Here is a 19,685-nt window from a genome sequence, read left to right as displayed (position 1 = left end):
AGGATACTTCCAGTATCCCAAAATAGCTCCACCATGTAGATGTAGCCCAAGGGAGTGCCTTATTCCACAATGTTAGGAATAGACAAAGAATAAAAGAAAAATAGGGAAATACTAAAATAAATGCCTTATGTGTCTTCTAAAAATTAGATTAAATATTGCAATATTAAGAGTCATGAGCTATACATTGATCTGTCCCTTTAATTGACTTATGTTAGTGAATGCCTCTCTAAAAACCATGCAGATTGAATATTTTTTTGGCCAAAATAATAGTTGTAAATGATTTGTTTCTGCTGGTCAGTAGCATAATTCACACCATTTCCTTCAGACCAGATACAACTTTACAGGGTGTCTCAAAAGCAGGTTTCTATATGGATCAGTCATTGCTTTTTCAGAGTGATACAGAAAGGAATAGTTAGGAAAAAGTTACAAGAGCCAGACCAACTGAACATTAATCTAAAGTGAAAGGGAAAAACACTGACAACCTACATTCAAAATAGTTGGAACAGTGAGAGACTATGGGCTTGTTACTTGGATTCTATGCCAGGATGAATCCTAGGCTAGGCCCGGCCCCAATTCTCATCCAGGTCTATACTTAATAATGTTTGGGTGTCTCTGCCTGCCAGTCCAGTCTCAGAAGGCACTTTCTTTTGGCCAAGCCCCTTCTGGAGTGACAGTAAGCAGAAACAAATAGGAATTAACACAAAGGAATATCTACACAGATGGGTTAAGGAAGCCCTGAAAAGAGTTAACAAGTCCCATTTTCAGGCGAGTCAGCATCAGGCCCTTCTTCCCTTCAGGGACAGGGCCCTCATAGAATCATAGAACCATAGAGCCGGAAAAGACCACAGAAGGTCAAGTCCAGCCCCCTGCCCTAGGCAGGACCCTGCCCTCAGACAGTGTTCACTGAAAGAGCTCATTTCTTCAGCCAGTCCTGTCCCCAGGAACAGAGGGTTTAAGGTCTGCTCTCCTCACTAGTGATTTAAGCACACACTAGCACTTTAATTCCCCTACTGGCCAGTATGGGTTTGAATACCACCTCAAAGGGCTTTCTTTAATCTTAATTTCATGGATTAAGACTAGTGTGGAGGATAGGGATGTAAACAAATAGTTGACTATACTTGGCTTGATCTGCTTATTTAATGTAGTTGACTGCTTTTGTCCCCCCTCTCCCCTCCCCTCGCTGCTGCCTCTTAAAAGCCAGTTCTCCTAGCACCGTCTCCACAGAGGTGCCTGTTCCCCCTCTCCTCCCCATGCTGCTGCCTGTATCAAAGGCAGCAGCATTTGGGGTAGGATGGAGAGGAGGCTGCTGCAAAGCACCTTCTGCCTGCAGGGGGTCTAAGCTCCCAACGCGCAGAGGCATACCCCATTGGACCAGCCTCGGTCCACAGGGAGCTCAGCAGGTCTCTCTCCCTCCCCTCTCCCCCCAGGACAGGGGCAGCTACCACCCTGTGCTGCTACCTCTGTATCAGAGGCAGCAACGTGGGGCAGCAGCTGGTTTTTAAACTGGCTCCCCTCACAGGCTGGCTCCCACCTGATACAGAGGCAGCAGCAGAGTGGCAGGGGCTCCCTGGGAAAGGGGCTGGAGTGCACTGGCTGTTGGCCCTGTCCCAGCAGACTACATAATAATCTACTAACCACTAAGAATTCATGCACTTACTCAACTATTCCATTACCAGCTATCTAATATCTTCAGTGGAGGAAGACAAAACAGTGGTTTCTTTTCCCTTACCTTTTTCCAGGAAGGTATTAGCCATGGGTGCCATTTCAACTGCAGTTCATTACATGCAATTAGTGATAAACGTGCATGTTCCTTTCAAGCCCCACGCACAGCTTATACTGAGACAAGCATCCATATCTCAGTAAGAAAAAGGCATGTATCCAATGGCATTGGTAAAGGGTGAGCACGGCTCATGCACTAATGACACCATTCTAAGGTCTAAATGATAATGGTGGGGGAAGCTGGAAGCGGTAATATATGATTTAGGTCTTAAAATCACTATAGTTGTCAGTATAGTTTGCCACATGATCAATTATACACCATCCACCACAGTTTGCTTGTTTGTACTGGCTCAACTCATATTGGATTAGAGTTCAGAGATGATGGACGGGAGTTGAGATAGCGGGCACCATTTTTACCCTCTGCCAAATGTAAGTATCTTGGTTTGAGAACCATTTTTTATGATCATTGCCCTAGATAACATGTAAATTGCCATTAGCCACATTTGGAATTTTGATTCAATTCCCAGATGATTCCACAAAGCAGTTTTTCAGCTGCTTTTAAGACTAAAAGCATTGCAAATGCAGCTACATAAACCCATACCACTTCAAATACTATGATCTTCATATCTCAGATTTTTTAATACATATATGTTTTTCATTAAAGTAGACAGTGAATTAAGGACTGCAGAGCCTTCCCAGAAGCCATTAATACTTAACTGAAGTGATAGTCTTCATATTTTATTCAGTGTGCATATGCTTTTTACATGCCAATAATGGATATTTAGAAATCAAAGTTACATTTGAAATTATTATTAAAAACGACAGACAAGGATTTGCAACACCTTACAGTTCATTACATATACCGGTCAAAATTGGCAACATTTATCAAAGTCTTCTCAAACTTTTGAGTTTCTTACAAAATGTGACCTGAATCTGATTCTATACCATCCACTGCATTTGAAAAACTGACAAGATTTTGTAACAAACAATTGCCATTTTATTGTTTCCTGGGACTCCAGTGCTTGAATAGCAGAATTATTCATGTAGATTTGTTTAAAGGTATCAATAAAAATTGGCATAATGACAGTTTTAAGTCTTAATTAGGTTCAACTAATATTTTTTAAAATATATTCAAATCCCAGAGGAAAATAAATTAGGGTGTGTCTACAGAGCAGGGCTAAAGTCAAATTAAACTACACAGCTTAAACTATGCAATTGACGTAGCTGAAGTCGATATAGCTTAATTCAGTTTCTGGTGCTTTCTACACAGCAAGACAAAGGAAGAACACTCTTCCTTTGACTTTCCATACTCCTCATGAAATGAGGGTTGCCACAAGTCTGAGTAAAAAATCCTCCCGCTCAACATTATTTTAAAATAAATGCTTCCAGTGTAGATGTCCAAAATAACACTGCTGTGTAAATGTACCCATAAAATTTTAGGGGTTGTTTTCAGTCTAAGAAACTCTGCACAAGGGCACATGATGTTATTTCAGACACAATTATGCAGGACATACACAAACAATTCAGAGAAGCAGGACCCCTTCTTCCACTCTTACCTAATGTCACATGTAAATATGAGATCTCTTTGAAAATGCAGTTACATAAACCCACACCAGTGATATTTCACAGCAGGGAAAATCATGCCAGTCTAGACGTAGCCCAGGGGTTTGTGAAGGTATCAGTCAAGTCCTAATCTGAACACAGTGAGGATGCAAAAAAGTAAATCAGAGAAGAGTAATTTGATCTGAAGAATTCTTATTATGTAAGATAAAAAGAATTCATCTGCATATCAGAACCCAGGGTGGGACTATGGATTGGGAGATAAAGTACCTTTTGAAATTGTAAACCAAATAAATTCAATTTAGAAATCAATGAGTTACAGTGAAAATGCAAAAACAGGTCACCATTAGAGTCAGTTTTTAGGGTACAATCACATTTACATTTCAGTTTTATATAGCAGCAATAGCCATGTCCTATACAGAATTAGTTTTACTGACATCAGTGTGTTACTATCAGCTCCTAATGAAACCTATGAAAGCAGAAGATGTTGGGTGGATTACAACAGGTGCTCAGCACCTTGCTTAATCATCTCACAGTGAGATTTCCAAACTCTGGGGCTACACTACTAGCATAGCATATTAACTTATATTTGTGTGTGTGTGATATCACATACACAAATAAACTTAGAAATATAAACAGAAATGAGCAATATACACATAGAAAAGTTTGTATGTTTCACATATCTGATGATGACAAAGCGAATTTTGCCATTGATTCCAGTAAGAGCTCAATTATAGTAATTTTACAGTAACTTTTAAATTATTAAATTTTTAAGCCGTGCTGCTCGTTAAGCAGTATTGTGATTTAGCTCTGAAATTCAAGGACATCTCCTTTTCTATGTCTGTCTGGTTCCCTTCCCCATAACAATGTGGCCGACAATAGATAAGGACTTCTACAACTGTTAAGGAGGTCATATATATATTTTGATTCACAATAGTCCATTTGAGCTAGATGAAGCTATGGGGATTTTCCACAACTGAGTCCTGACTAAATTATGCTCATACAAGTTCAACCCACTATAAATTAGCACTAGAACATGGCTATAAGGCAGTGTGCTCAAACAACAATAATCACCAATCAGTAGTCATCTCTATTTTCATTGGCATGATGCTGGGTTTCTTGGACAAGACCTATTCATATCAAAGCAGAATTGAAATATCAAAGTTCCTTCCTCTACTTATCTCTACTACTATTATCTGCAGCTGCATTCAAAAGCTGCTGCCCTTGGTCTCACTTCCATTCCCACAGGAATATAAATCTCTGTGTGGCTAGAAGACAGATGATTTTCCAATAACAAACAAATTAATTCTGTTGATGCTGAATGATAATTTGCACACGTTATACATAATTTTCTGTTCCTTGTACTCTGGGAATTTTATTGCTTCTTGGACTATTAGTTTAAAAATAGATCAAAATAAAACCAAAATGAGAAAGCAGATAAACTCAGAATCAAGTACAGTACTGCATTTCCATGCTACTTCTAGCCAATGAATATCTACTGAATATCTTCCATGTAGATAATTTACTTCTAAACACTGGAATATTAGCATATGGGCCTCTATTGCATGAGCTAAAAGCCAACTGCCTATTAGCCAAGGCTGCAGAGCAAATCATTCGCTCCATAAGTAGTCTTGGCACCACTAGATGAGACAGTACTTCACACTTAGGAGGTATGTGTTACATCAGTATCTTTTATAGATGATTGGCAAATGTCTATTCATGCTTTTATAAGTGCAGGTACTCCTGTCACTCTCCCTCATGCCACTAGCACCTATTTATTTATAAAAATGGCATTACACATGCAGCATAAGTGAAGTCAAATGTGTCCAACAGTGCAGGGCACTGCTCCTGCAGCCCTACCTTCTGTCTTACTGAGTATCAGCTTGCTTGGCAGGTCTACTTTGGCTCAGCCCTCCAACTGTGTCACACAGGGGTGGAAAAAGTTCAACAACATTATTTGCCCTCACTAATGTTTTAGGTGAATTCTGGACTCTTTACATTTAACTATTTGTTTGGGCTTCCAAACAACCCTTGTTCTCTTTTTGAGGGTTTACCTCACTACTCTGGGTTCCAGCATAGGGACTTTTAAACAGCAGCACATACCACTCCTTAAATGCATTGCTACTACTTCCCTGGCCCATTTACCCTCACCCCTTACCTCAGAGTTAAATTCTCCAGTCCTTTCTCTCCCACCTTAAGGAAATACAGCCAGAACCAAACTCTGGTTATCCCTCAAGCTTCATTAGCCAGGAAAACACCCCCTTCCTTGACATTCTGTTGCCAACCAGAAACTAAGCTGCTAAGCCCCTGCAGCTCCTTTTATCTGATCCCTGCTTTGCTTTGATTGGCTGCTTCCATGAAGCCTCTCTAGGCTGATCTGGAGGACTCATCTTTGCTGCTCCTTTCCTGTGCTGTCATGTGGTAGAATCAGAAGGCTCCAACAGGGGTCATGAAAGCCTGGTGTGTCCTTTCACAGGTGTTCTTGCACTTTAGTTGTTAAATATTCACACTAAGATTTTATTTTAAAAGGTTTCATTTTAAAATCCACCTGCATTATAGAAGCATAGAATCATAGAATAATAGGACTGGAAGGGACCTCGAGAGGTCATCGAGTCCAGCCCCCCCCCCCGCCCTCAAGGCAGGACCAAGCTCCATCTACACCATCCCTGACAGATGTCTATCTAACCTGTTCTTAAATATCTCCAGAGAGGGAGATTCCACCACCTCCCTTGGCAATTTATTCCAATATTTGACCATCCTGACAGTTAGGAATTTTTTCCTAATGTCCAATCTAAACCTCCCCTGCTGCACTTTAAGCCCATTACTCCTTGTCCTGTCCTCAGAGACCAAGAGGAACAAATTTTCGCCTTCCTCCTTGTGACACCCTTTTAGATATTTGAAAACCGCTATCATGTCCCCCCTTAATCTTCTTTTTTCCAAACTAAACAAGCCCAGTTCATGAAGCCTGGCTTCATAGGTCATGTTCTCTAAACCTTTAATCATTCTTGTCGCTCTTCTCTGTACCCTTTCCAATTTCTCCACATCTTTCTTGAAATGTGGCGCCCAGAACTGGACACAGTACTCCAGCTGAGGCCTAACTAGTGCAGAGTAGAGCGGCAGAATGACTTCACGAGTTTTGCTTACAACACACCTGTTGATACAACCTAGAATCATATTTGCTTTTTTTGCAACAGCATCACACTGTTGACTCATATTCAACTTGTGGTCCACTATGACCCCTAGATCCCTTTCCGCCATGCTCCTTCCTAGACAGTCGCTTCCCATCTTGTATGTATGGAACTGATTGTTCCTTCCTAAGTGGAGCACTTTGCATTTCTCTTTATTAAACCTCATCCTGTTTACCTTTGACCATTTCTCTAACTTGCTAAGGTCATTTTGAATTATGTCCCTATCCTCCAAAGAAGTTGCAACCCCACCCAGTTTGGTATCATCTGCAAACTTAATAAGCGTACTCTCTATCCCAATATCTACATCATTAATGAAGATATTGAACAGTACGGGTCCCAAAACAGACCCTTGCGGAACTCCACTTGTTATCCCTTTCCAGCAGGATTTAGCACCGTTAACAACAACTCTCTGACTACGATTATCCAGCCAGTTATGCACCCACCTTATCGTGGCCCTATCTAAGTTATATTTGCCTAGTTTATCAATAAGAATATCATGCGAGACCGTATCAAATGCCTTACTAAAGTCTAGGTATATGACATCCACCGCTTCTCCCTTATCCACAAGGCTCGTTATCCTATCAAAGAAAGCTATCAGATTAGTTTGGCATGACTTGTTCTTCACAAACCAATGCTGGCTATTCCCTGTCTCTTTATTACCTTCCAAGTGTTTGCATATGATTTCCTTAATTACCTGCTCCATTATCTTCCCCGGGACAGACGTTAAACTGACCAGTCTGTAGTTTCCTGGGTTGTTCTTATTCCCCTTTTTATAGATGGGCACAATATTTGCTCTTTTCCAGTCTTCTGGAATCTCACCTGTCTGCCATGATTATAAAAACAAACAATCAAGAAGTATTGATATTACAGTTCAAAGCTGCAACCTATTTCAGCCAAGTCACCCTCTTATTTGTATACTGTGAAGCTGTGTCTAGACTGGCAAATTTTGCGGAAAAACTTGCCAGCTGTCTACACTGGCCGCTTGAATTTCCGGAAAAGCACTGACGATCTGATGTAAGATCGTCAGTGATTTTCCGGAAATACTATGCTGCTCCTGTTTGGCCAAAAGTCTTTTTCCAAAAGACTTTTGCACAAAGGGCCAGTGCAGACAGCACAGTAGCGTTTTCCGCAAAACAGCCCTGATCGCGAAAATGGCGATTGGGGCTTTTTTGCGGAAAACCGCGTCTAGATTGGCCACGGACACTTTTCCGCAAAAAGTGCTTTTGCGGAAAAGCATCCTGCCAATCTAGACATGCTTTTCCGAAAATGCTTTTAACTTTTCCGAAAATGCTTTTAATTTTCGGAAAATCATGCCAGTGTAGACGTAGCCTGACAAAGCCAGGCCAGAGGGCTGCAACAGTGTGGGAAAAGGCAGCCTTAGAAGGGTAAAAGATCCACTCACCTAGGCTACGTCTACATTGGCGCGTTCTCATGCAAAACTCTTTTGCAGAAGAGAGCGTCTACACTGGCATGTGCTTTTGCGCAAGAGCATCCATGCCAGTGTAGATGCTCTCTTGCCCAAGAAAGCTCAGATGGCCATTTTAACCATAGAGCTTTCTTGTGCAAGAAATTCATGTTGGCTGTCTACACTGGCCTCTTCTGGAAGAGCTCTTTCCTGAGCGGGAGCATCAGAGTTCTCACGCGAGAAGCCCTGATTTCATACATTAGACCGTCAGTTTACTTGCGCAAGAACACACGGCCAGTGTAGACAGGCAGCAAGTTTTTGTGCAAGAGCAGCCACACCAGTGTAGACACAGCTTAGCTATTAAATAGAAGTGAATTACTGCAGGTCAATCAGGATCAGCTGACAAGAGATTGTCTTAAGCAGAACCGGATCAGCTGAGACAGGGCTACCTTGGCCCAATTAGGGTCAGCTGATTCCACTTCAGGCCTGCTTGGGACCTTTTAAAGCCTCCCCTGTTGGGTGGAGGGAGAAGAGGGACAGAAAGGCAAATGCCCAGGCAAGCAGTTACTAAGGCTACATCTAGACTACATGCCTCTGTCGTCAGAGGCATGTAGATTAGGCTACCAGGCATAGGAAAATGAAACGGCGATTTAAATAATCGCCGCTTCATTTAAATTTACATGGCTGCCGCGCTGAGCCGATCAGCTGTTTGTCGGCTCAGCGCGGTAGTCTGGACGCGCAGGTGTCGACATCAAAGGCATTTGTCGACCACCCAGGTATGCCTCCTGGAATGACGTAGCCTAAGTCAGAGATAGCAAGGGCATGAGCAGCAGCAGCAGCAGCAGCAGCAGCAGGAGGAGAGGCTGGGCTCTAGCCTAGGGGAAGACCGCATGCCTAAACCTCTGTTGAGGGTGAAGCTAACAACCTGAATGCAGAAGATAGGGGGTGCTTTACCCAAGGCCCATCTTGCACAGGGAAAGGAGTGCAGAGGCTGGCAAGGGAAAGAAGGACCCTTACCACAGTGTCTTAAAAAAAATCAAAATTGTCTATTGTTTTAAGACTTAGTGGCCCTATCTGTTTAATTTAATCTGTTAAACTTCATGATTGTAATAATATTGGTCTACAAAATGTCTATTAGCAGACTGATGCATATTTTAAAAATTGAAAACCTCACAAACAAAGCCACCCATAATAACAGCACAAAAAAGCATTATTCTTCCTTTCAGAAATATTAATCACAATTATCTTGTCAGAAATTAAAAAATAAACTTAAAAATTTATTAAAACACAACAAAAAACAAAGCACATGAACATGTGTTCTTAATTGTAGTTTGTCATTAGTCTGGAGTGCTGTCATAACTCCAAGGATAATTGGATTGAGAAATCCCTGACACTAGTCATAGAGAGTTCAGCTCAAGGGATGACTACAATCTTAAATGATGCAGTGGAAAATACAGTGAGAAATCTCAGAAACCTAGGCCATTCAACACTTTCATTTCATCACTGATCCTTAAACATCATGAGAAAGCAAACAAGAAGCCAATGGACTGATATGAGCATGATGAGAAGGCTAAGGCATAAAATGAGTTATGCTTAGCAAGGGACATAAGTTGAATAAGACATTCTAGAACTACATTAGGAGCAAGAGAAAGATGAAGAAAAGTATGAATCCTCTTAGAGGGAAAGGAGAGCTAAGCATAGGCAACATCAAAAAGGCTGAGGTGTTTAATGCTTATTTTGCCTCAGCTTTCACCAAAACATGAAGGCTGTGTCTATACTGGCATGAATTTCCAGAAAAGGAAAGTCTACATTGGCAGGCTGCTTTTCCGGAAAAGCCCTGTTTCCGGAAAAGCGTCTGTGGCCAATGTAGACGCACTTTTCTGGAAAAGACTACTGGGCTGTCTACACTGGTCCTTTTCCGGAACAGTGTTCCGGAATAAGGACTTATGCCCGAGCGGGAGCAGAATAGTTTTTCCGGAATAGCGGCTGATTTTGTACAGTAGAGCATCGTTGCTTTTCCGGAAATTCAAGGGCCAGTGTAGACAGCTTGCAGCTTATTCCGGAAAAGCGGCTGATTTTCCGGAATAAGTGGCCCAGTGTAGACACAGCCAAATAGTACTATCCAAAATAGAAAAAGAACAGGTTAAATCATTTTTAGATCACATATATATCCAAGTCATCAGGGCCTTATGAGGAAAATAGTAAGAAGCATAAACAATGGCAAGTCGAGTGTAAAGGTATAATTAGTCAGACCCATGACAGAATTTTGAAGAGCAGCTAGCAAAAGGCAAAAAACAACAGGTTTTTTTTTTGTTTGTTTTTTGTTTTTTAACAACAGAAGCAGAAAGCCTGCCAAACCATCAGTGGGGACACGGGACAATCCAGATAATCAAAGAGCATTCAAGGAAGACCAGGTCATTGTGGAGAAACTATATAAATTATTTGCCTCAATCCTAACTGCAGAAGATGTGAGGGAGATTTCCACATCTGAGTTATTCTTTTTAGGTGACAAATGTGAGGGACTGTATCAGATTGAGGTGTCAGTAGAGGAGTAGATGCATCAGCAGAGAGCTTAAAGCCTGAGCTAAGGAGGTAGGTGGGAATGGGCTTAGGGAAGTAGCAGCAATGAAATGAAGGGAGTGGTATATTGTGACTGCTATTTACAAGTCCCTAGGTTGGAACCAATAAGTAGCGGGTGAATAACGGTTCCCTCACCAGCCAATAAAGTGATATAAACCCTGAGAAGAGGACATGGGTTGTTTAGAAGCCCAAACAAGTGGCTTCACATGAATACATCATCAGGAGCAGATGGTATTCACACAAGAGTTCTGAAGGAACTCAGATATGAAACTGCAGAACTATTAAATGTGGCATACAGCTTACCACTTAAATCAGACTCTGTACCAGAAGACTGGCGGATAGTTAGGTACGTCAATTTTTTAAAAGGCTCAACAAGCAATCCTGGCAATTACAAGTCTGAAAGACTAACTTCATTATCAAGAGTTTCAGAGGGGTAGCCAAGTTTGTCTGTAACAGGAAAAACGTAAAAACCAACAAATAGTCTGGTAGCACTTTAAAGACATGTAGATGGTATCATGAGCTTTCGTGGGCACAGCCCACTTCTTCAGATGACCAGAGTGTTGGAAGTCCAGAACCAAGAATAAATAAGGGAAGGGGCAGGAGGAAAGCAAATTGTTCGAAAATATAGTAAAAATACCAAGTAATTACTGGTAAAACTATAGAATTACCAGACACATAGATGAACAAAATACACTGGGGAAGAAGTCAATGTAGCTTATGTAAAGGGAAATGTCGATTATAATTCTTTATGGTAGTTAAATAAATGGAAAAGTATGGGTGTCTGGTGTGTAAGGTAGGGAAAGGTTCTTCCTTCCCAAACTGCCAGCCTGGCCCCACCCACACTCCACCCTCAGTATACCTTTTGTAGGCATTCTGGGAGGTAGAGTGTTGCTGCCCCCAGCGCCTGCCCTCCTGGTGCTGGAGATGCTGTGCCGGGCCGCACCCTCCTCCCTTCCCCGGTGCTCCAGGGCTGGAGAGGCTGGGCTGGGTAGTGCACTCTCCTCTGGGGCTGGGGAAGCTGGGACAAGCACATGCCCGCCTGCTCCCCTTCCTGTGGTTGGAAGGGGGGAGCATGCACGTGGCATGCCACCTCGCCTCCCCGTGAGGGGCATGGGGAAATGGGTGGGGCCTCAGGAGAAGGGGCAGGACTGAAGGTGGGGCTGGGGGATTGCCTCCCTCAGCCCTGCCTACTCCAACCCCCTACGTGGAAAAGAGTGATCCGGAGAATAGAACGTACTTGGATTTTCAGAAAGACTTTGACAAGGTCATTTACCAAAAATTCTTAAGCAAAGTAAGCCATCGTGGGATAAAAAGGAAGGTGCTCTCATGGATCAGTAACTGATTAAACTATAGGAATAAATGGTCAATTTTTACAGTGAGGAGAGGTAAATAGCAGAATCCTCCTAGGAGCTGTGCTGGGACCAGTGATTCATATATTCATAAAAGTTCTGGAAAAAGAGGTTAACAATATTGCAGACAATATAGTCATGGTAGTTAATTTTAAAGCAGACTATTGGGAGTTACAAAAAGATCACTCCAACAGGGTGACTGAGCGACAAAGTGGCAGATGAAAGTTAATGCTGATAAATGCAAAGTAGAGTGTCATGAAAAACACAATTCAAACTATACATACAATATGGTCAGGTCTAAATAAGCTGTTACCACTCAAGAAAGATCTTGGAGTCATTGTAAAAAGTTTTCTGGAAACATCTGCTCAATGTGCACTAGCAGTCAAAAAAAGTAAACATTGTCAGGAAACATTAGAAAAGGCATATGTAATATTTAAATCCATTATACACCCACACCTTTAATACTGCAAGCAGTTCTGGTCATCCCATCTAAAAAAAGTTATATGAGAATTAGAAAAAGTATAGAGAAGGTCAACACATATGATTAGAAGAATAAAACAGCTTTCATGTGAGAATCAGGGCTGGGAGTGGCGGGGCTGTCCCGCGGAGATCCAGGCAGGTGGGTGGGCAGCAAAAGCAGGGCTGGGAGCGACGCAGCTCTCCTGGGAGATCCGGACAGCCAAAGCAGGACTGGGGGAGTGGGGCTGTCCCGTAGAGATCCGGGCATGTGAGTGGGCGGGCGGGCGGCGGAAGCAGGGTTGGGGGCAGCGGCACTGTCCCGCAGAGATGGGCGGGCGGGAGGGTGGCAGAAGCAGGGTTGGGGGTAGCAGGGCTGTCTGGTGGCGGAGATTGGAGAGGGCAGGCGGCGGAACCAGGGCTGCACGGGGGGAGGGGAAGCTGGCCGGGAGAGATCAGGAGGAGGAGGATGGGAGAATCAGCTGCCGGAAGCAGTTCTGGACAGTGGCAGCGGAGCTGGGGGGGGGGTCGTTGGGGAAGTGGGGCTGACCGGGGGAGATTGGTGGGTGGCAGGGGGAACCGGACACTGGAAACAGGGCTGGACGGGGATATATCTAATGAAGCCCTGAACGTGTCAATCCTGGATCCATTACTATTCAATATTATCGTTAACGACTTAGATTATAGTGAAAAATATGCTTATAAAATTTGAGGCTGATACCGAACTCGTAGGGGTTGCTAGCATTTTGGAATATAGGGTTAGAATTCAAAACAATCTTGAAAAATTGAAGAATTGGGCTGAAATCAACAAGATGAAAATTGTGCAAAGTATTATGCTCAAAAAGGGAAAATTCAAATATAAAACTATAAAATGGGCAGTAGCACTGTTCTTAATGATCTGGGACTAAGGTGGATGACAAATTAAATGAGAGTCAATGACACGATAGTTGCGTAAAAATCTAGTATAATTCTGTGTATTAACAGGAATGTCATATATCAGACACTGAAGGTAATTCTCCCATTCTATACAGCTCTGGTGAGGCTTCACCTGTAGTACTATGTTAAGTTCTGGGCTTTAAGAAAAAAGTGGACAAAGTGAAGAAGAGCAATAAATATTATAAAAAGATTAAGAAAATATGACCTATGACAAAATGCTATAAAAGCTCTCAATATTTAGACTTGAGGAAAAAAGACTGAGTAGTGATGTGATAACACTCTTCATTCATGTCAAAGACTATTATAAAAAGGAGGGTGACCAATTGTTCTCTTGTATCCATTGAAGATACGACAAGAAGTAATTGTCTTAATTTGCAGCCAGGAAGATTTATATTGGATATTATGAAAACGTTCATCATATATATAGTAGCCCAGGGTCTGAGAGTCTATAACGTTGAAATGCTGGCTGTTCCCTCTGGGCTGCGCTGTTGCTGAAATGCTGGCTGTTCCCTCTGGGCGGCGCTGTTGCCTGAAATGCTGGCTGTTCCCTCTGGGTGGCGCTGTTGCCTGAAATGCTGGCTGTTCCCTCTGGGCAGCCTGTGTTGCATGGGGAGTGTGGGGCCCAAACAGCCGCTTGCTCCCCCGTGGTGTCCCAGCTGAGCAGTGCAGAAGTCAGCCGAGCGCCATGGCGGGAGGGGAAGGGGGCTGGGGCAGTGATGTGTGGCGTGACAGTGGCTCCAGGCCCTGCCCCCTGGCTGTGAATGTCACCGCCCCACTTCGCCTCCCACCGTGGTGCTCAGCTAACTTCTGCGCCGCTCAGCCGGGCCGCCGTATGGGAGTAAGTGGCGCAAGCGACCGTTTGGGCTCCATGCTCCCCATGCAGCACGGGGAGTGCGGAGCCCAAAAGGACATTTGGGCTCCGCGATCCCCCGAGTAAGAGGCAGGAGGGGGAGGAGAAGAGAAAGAGAGAGACAGAGAGAGATGCAGAAGGCGAAGGAGAGCTGGGGACAGGGCGGGAGGCCGTAGGAGGAAGAGAGAGAGAGAGACGGAGCGAGAGACCGGAGGCTCAGAAGAGAAGACCGACATGGAGGAGAGACCTGAAAATCCCGTCTTATGACAGGCTAATTGGCTAGTATTATAAGGATAGTTTAGTACTGTAATAGGGTTCCAAGCAAGGCTGTGGAATCCCTGCCTTTTAAGAACAGGTTGGACAAACACCTGTCAGCAGGGAAGCCAACAGCCTCCCCATTCCCAGAAAAGGCAGGGTCTTAAGTGGAAGGGATGAGGGTGGGGGCAATCAATCCTCACAGCTACCCAGGCTGTGGTGTGTGCCTCCTCCGCTGCCCCTCTCCCACCATCCATCTTAACACCTGGAATGCATGGCACAGAGATAAGATATCTAGAGATAAACAGACCTGGGCCTCTCTGAATCACCAGGCCCTGGAGCAAGTATCCTCTTTTTCTCCCCTGTTGGTGGGCCTGCCTATCAAGGATTGTCTAGGTGTATTTGCTTCTGCCTCACCAAAGAGGATGGGATGAGGCCTGGACTTCATGGCTTCTCATTATTGCTTCTAGCCCTATGTTTCTATAAGTGTGTTGACTCTCAGCAGTATTTCCTGTTTATCAGGTAGGCAACTATGGCTCTATACTAATTAAAGTTGACAGAAAGACTTCAAGGATATCTTTGATAAAACACATTAGGCCTGGCGAGAAAGGCATGAAAGGTATAAGGTTTATGTTAGAGATAAAGGGACACAGCCTGCTATTGAAAGGCACTGCAAATCATGGTTGCAGTGAACTTGACTATTAAAAAAAGTTAACATTTGCCCACTGATACCATACAGTAATTTCTTGTCTTGAGTATGTGAAAAAGTTGATATTTTAGGTAGCACAGCAAGGAAATTTTGGCAAATTTTGGATTTTTCATCGATACCCACACTACTGCAAACTTAAAGAACAGTGATGGATTGCATTGGATTAGAAGACTTAGAATTATTTTGGAGGGCATATACCCTCAATATTTGGTGCAGGTATCTCCTCCATCCATTCCTAAATGCTTCCCCTGTCTGTTAAGCATCACTTCCTTCTTAGGGTACGTCTAGACTACAGGGTTTCGTCGACAGAAGATTTGTCGACAGTATCTGTCGACAAAACTTCTGTCGACATAGAGTGTCTAGACACATTTAGTTCTGTCGACAAAGCAAGCTGCTTTGTCGACAAAACCCTGTAGTCTAGACGCAACCCTACAGGCAATAACACCTTCTGTTGACAGAACTCTGTCGACAGAAGGTGTTATGCCTCGTAAAATGAGGTTTACCAGCGTCGACAAAACTGCTGAGTTCTGTCGACATTATGTCGACAGAACTCAGCGGTAGTGTAGACGCAGGTATAGTTTTGTCGACAAAAGTCCACTTTTGTCGACAAAACTCAGTAGTCTAGACACACCCTTAGTCAAATATTGTCACAAACAATTCAGCCCAGACTGAGAAAGATTAAAGAAATCTATGAAATGAGAGTGTTGCTTCAAAAAGGGAGATTCAGCACTATAAAATGAATGATGAAATATTGCCATCCAAATAGTAAGAGTTTAAGTAGAGCTTGCTTATTGCTGGCAGCTTGCCCTATTCAAAACAACTCCATCACAATGAGCCCCAAAATTTTCTCCTTACCTTAAACCAACCATGGGGCATCTCATTGGATATTGATTACAACTCTCTAAGAAGACTGAGTAGTGATGTGATAACACTCTTCATTCATGTCAAAGACTGGAACTGAAGGTAGATAAAAAATACCAAGAAGAGAAGGCACATTCCTTCTCTTCTTTTCGAAAACACTTCCCGCAGAAATAATCAGACTGGCCCAGATGTGACTGAGTATATTTGCTAGTTAAACTGACAGTTCCTCCAGAAGAGACACATTCCACTCAGTTAACCAAGTTAAAAGAATCTTGATTTATCAGTCTGCCGACAACTCAGAACAGTGCAGCTGGTTTGGATTTTGAAAAATATCATCAGACTCTATGGAGCAACTCGATGAAAGTTAGCTTAAGAACGTGGCAGAAAGGTGGATGATTCCTTCAAAGATGGTTTAGATTAGTTAGAGATGGAAGAGGTGTCTAAACACAAGTCTATGTGCACTTATGTACACAGTCTGTCCTCAAAAACAAAAGCCATATTAAGTTGATACGTAAGCTAAAACAGAGCCAATTTGGACGTACAAACTCTGACAAGCATGTTTTCAAGAGGGCCTTGGGACAGCAGCCACATATTTATCTGTTGTGTCAAATATCGTAATATTGTGACAACAGCTCAGCATAAAACTAACCAGGCAATAAATAAAAGAGAAATACCTTGAAAATCATTAATGAAAATTAAGTTGCATCTGCACTGTTTCCAAAACCTGGCAGAATTCCTTGAAATAAAAAAGTAACTTTTTAATTTTCTTAAAAAGATTTCATGTTGGCAGTAATTTGAGGAAATCTGTTAATTGGTTGCCTCCCTCTGAGGTGAAAAAACAGACAACATAGCTATCGCATTGTCTCTTCTCTCCTGGAAAGCCAGAGCAGGGAATTTCCAAAAAGCAAAGTAGCATAATTAAAAACTATCATTGCAAAACAAGATAGTCATGGGATGGGGATTTACACGTGGATATGTATGCACCATCATAAACCAATAAAATCATAAATGCATTTTTGTTTTACAGAGCCAAATTAATTCCCGGTGTAAATGACCACAACTCAGCTGAAGGCAGTGAAACTGTTATCCATTACACAGGCAGAGAATCTGATCCTAAATAATGTGTACAATATAATCATAGATCCCAGTCACACACATCAGTAAAATGTACTCAGAAGTAGTCCCTATGATCTCAATTTTGTGGGTTTGTAAGGCTGAACCTTTGGTATGTCTTGTACATACTAAGGCAACATGCAAAGCATTATGTATGGGCTAAAGTACATAATGGCATTATAATGTCTTCTTCACTGGAGATTTCAATTAACTTACAAAATAAGACATCTACACCATTTTGGTGGCAGTCATCTTGGCAGGTTAAATGAAAATATCCTTTTAACCAACAAGTGAAATTTAAAATAAGCACCTTCATGCTTTCTCCCATGCAGACTCCCTTGCATAGCAGGAGCTCCCCATAAATATTCACAAAACTAACACAGTATTCTCTTTCAAGTCCCTCCTTAAAACTCCCCTTTATCATTACGCCTACACATGCTGAGACCTTTGCCTGTCATTCTGGATTGTCACATCATGTCAGTCTTTCTGTATTTATATGTTATTTTTTGTCTTATACTATAAACCAGTGGTGGGCCACCTGCAACCCACTTTGTCTGTCCTCCTCCCCCATCCACACCTCACACACTGGAGCTCTGCACTTTCTACTCTTCCCCCTCCCTCCTAGCAATTTCAGAGTACCATGAATCCTTCCTTTCTGTTCCCTCCTCCCAGAGTTGAAATGCTGCAAATCAGCTGTTGATGGCTGTTCAAGCTCTGAGAGGAGGAGAGGGGAAGGGGCAGGGACAGAGCACAAATCAGGCAATTTATGACACTCTGAAAGTGCTGGGAGGCAGAGCGAGGAGCAGGAAGTGTGAGATTACAGTGCTCCAGTACACAGGAGGCATGTGGGGAAGAGGGATAGGCAGGGGATCCACGGTTGCAGCTCACACCCCTCCCACACTAGTCATGGGGCCCACTGAGATGAAGGAGGGCCACTCATGTGGCCCACTCACTATTATTGATTTCCCATAGCCATTATAAACCCTTCTGGCAGGAACCATTGCTTTGTTTTGGGATACTGGCCCATGGCACAATGACAATACACGCAATAGGGTTAAAAGTAACAGTATAAACACCTCAGAGGGGTAGCCGAGTTAGTCTATAACTAGAAAAACTTAAAAACAAAGGAATAGTTTAGTAGCACCTTACAGACTAACAAAACATGTAGATGGTATCATGAACTTTCGTGGGCACAACCCACTTCTTCAGATGAATGGAGTATTTCAATTTCAATACTCCACTCATCTGAAGAAGTGAGTTGTGCCCATGAAAGCTCATGATACCATCTACACGTTTTATTAGTCTTTAAGGTGCTACTAGACTATTCCTTGTTTTTTAAGTAGAAAAACCTTCACCTGAAAACTCCATTGTGAATCAGATGGTGCATTAATTGGCAGAAAAATATGCTTGTTTTTAAAAAAAGGCTGAAAGAAGTATCAGTTACCACTGCTTAAGGATGGTATACCTTAGAGACCAATCATGCTTCAATGAGTTTTCTCACTGGCAATGTCAGCCGGGTGAAGCCCCATCTGTAGGAATACAAGTAAGAGGCCTGTGTAATACAATACTTCCAGGTTGGCCTATGAGTTACTAAGCCATTGTATAATATTATGTCTTACTCACAGTGTGGGTGAGATATAGACAGTGTTTTAACTACTGCATACCTGATTGGTATAGGACCTGATTCTGCTCCTACTGAAGTCAATCAGCCCCCTTCAGAGGCACATTAGTAGTTCATACTACAGAGGTCTCATTGGATTCAGTACTAAAGACCTAAAATGTGTTCCAATGGCTCTGGAATTAGACAGATAAGCCAATGCTGTAAAACTCGAGTGTTTATGTATTTCAAACATGACATTCCAAGTGAGCAGTACATCCTTTTTCAGGCTGACTGTTATAATTCACAAGCAATCAGAATGGTATTACATGTGAATAGTGATAACATATTGCTCAATTCCCCACAACTTTCTAATATCATGCACTTCCTCGGTATGCTACTGTAAGAGTCAGACAAGCCAACAGACTCACCAGGCCCCTGGGCAAGGGAGGGGGACCTGACTCCGCACTCTCAGAAGGGATGAGGCCTCAGGTGGAAGAGGGGGCAGCCTATCTTCAACACCACTCGGAGCATGCCCTGCCTGTATGGAGCATGCTGCCCGGGGCTGTCCAGCATGCCAAGCAGGGTCCAGCAGCGATTTAAGGGATGCTGTAGTGGCATCAACAGCCAGGCCTCTAGGATCCCTTGGAATTGCCAGGCCACATGGCAGCTGCTCCTTTCATCAGGCCCGACACCGAGGAGAGCAGGAACAGAGTCCAATTATTTAGTCTGAACCAGGATGATCTATGTTTTAGAAATGTGTACAGTCAGATTTGTCACTGTTTTCCCACCCCAGTGCAATACATTCCTACCCATTAATTGTGATTTTCTCCCTTTGTTCATTCTCCAGTGGATAGTTTCTGTGTCATAAAAATGTCATCGATGTAGCGTAAGCAATTACAAGCAATTAGAAACACTATCCCAGAGGACACCACTGCCAACCTGATAGCAGACCTATGTAACTTTGTTCTCACCCACAATTATTTCCAGTTTGAGAACAACTTATACCTCCAGATCAGCGGCACAGCCATGGGTACACGCATGGCCCCACAATATGCTAACATCTTTATGGCTGACCTAGAACAACGTTTCCTCAACTCCCGTCCC

The 19,685-nt window shown here is 42.9% G+C and overlaps 1 protein-coding gene across 4 annotated transcripts in view; it reads right to left on the bottom strand.

Annotated features, from left to right (window-relative positions):
- Nucleotides 1-19,685, bottom strand: part of SEMA3D (semaphorin 3D) — a 215,505-nt gene that overhangs the window by 144,071 nt on the left and 51,749 nt on the right. Inside the window, exon 2 of one of the 4 annotated variants that reach the window (XM_014570492.3) lies at nucleotides 18,447-18,510. The exons of 1 other annotated variant lie outside the window; for it this stretch is intronic. The gene's annotated coding sequence lies outside the window, so the exon portion shown is untranslated. Of the gene's footprint in view, nucleotides 1-5,437; nucleotides 5,579-7,161; nucleotides 7,291-18,446; nucleotides 18,511-19,685 lie in introns of those variants that run through there. 2 more of the 4 variants (XM_075926244.1, XM_006117131.4) reach the window with 2 other exon arrangements.

Source organism: Pelodiscus sinensis, chromosome 1 (assembly GCF_049634645.1).
Source record: "Pelodiscus sinensis isolate JC-2024 chromosome 1, ASM4963464v1, whole genome shotgun sequence".
Taxonomy (NCBI): domain Eukaryota; kingdom Metazoa; phylum Chordata; order Testudines; family Trionychidae; genus Pelodiscus; species Pelodiscus sinensis.
Note: the sequence above shows the minus strand (reverse complement) of the source record. Positions and strands in the feature narration are given on the sequence as shown.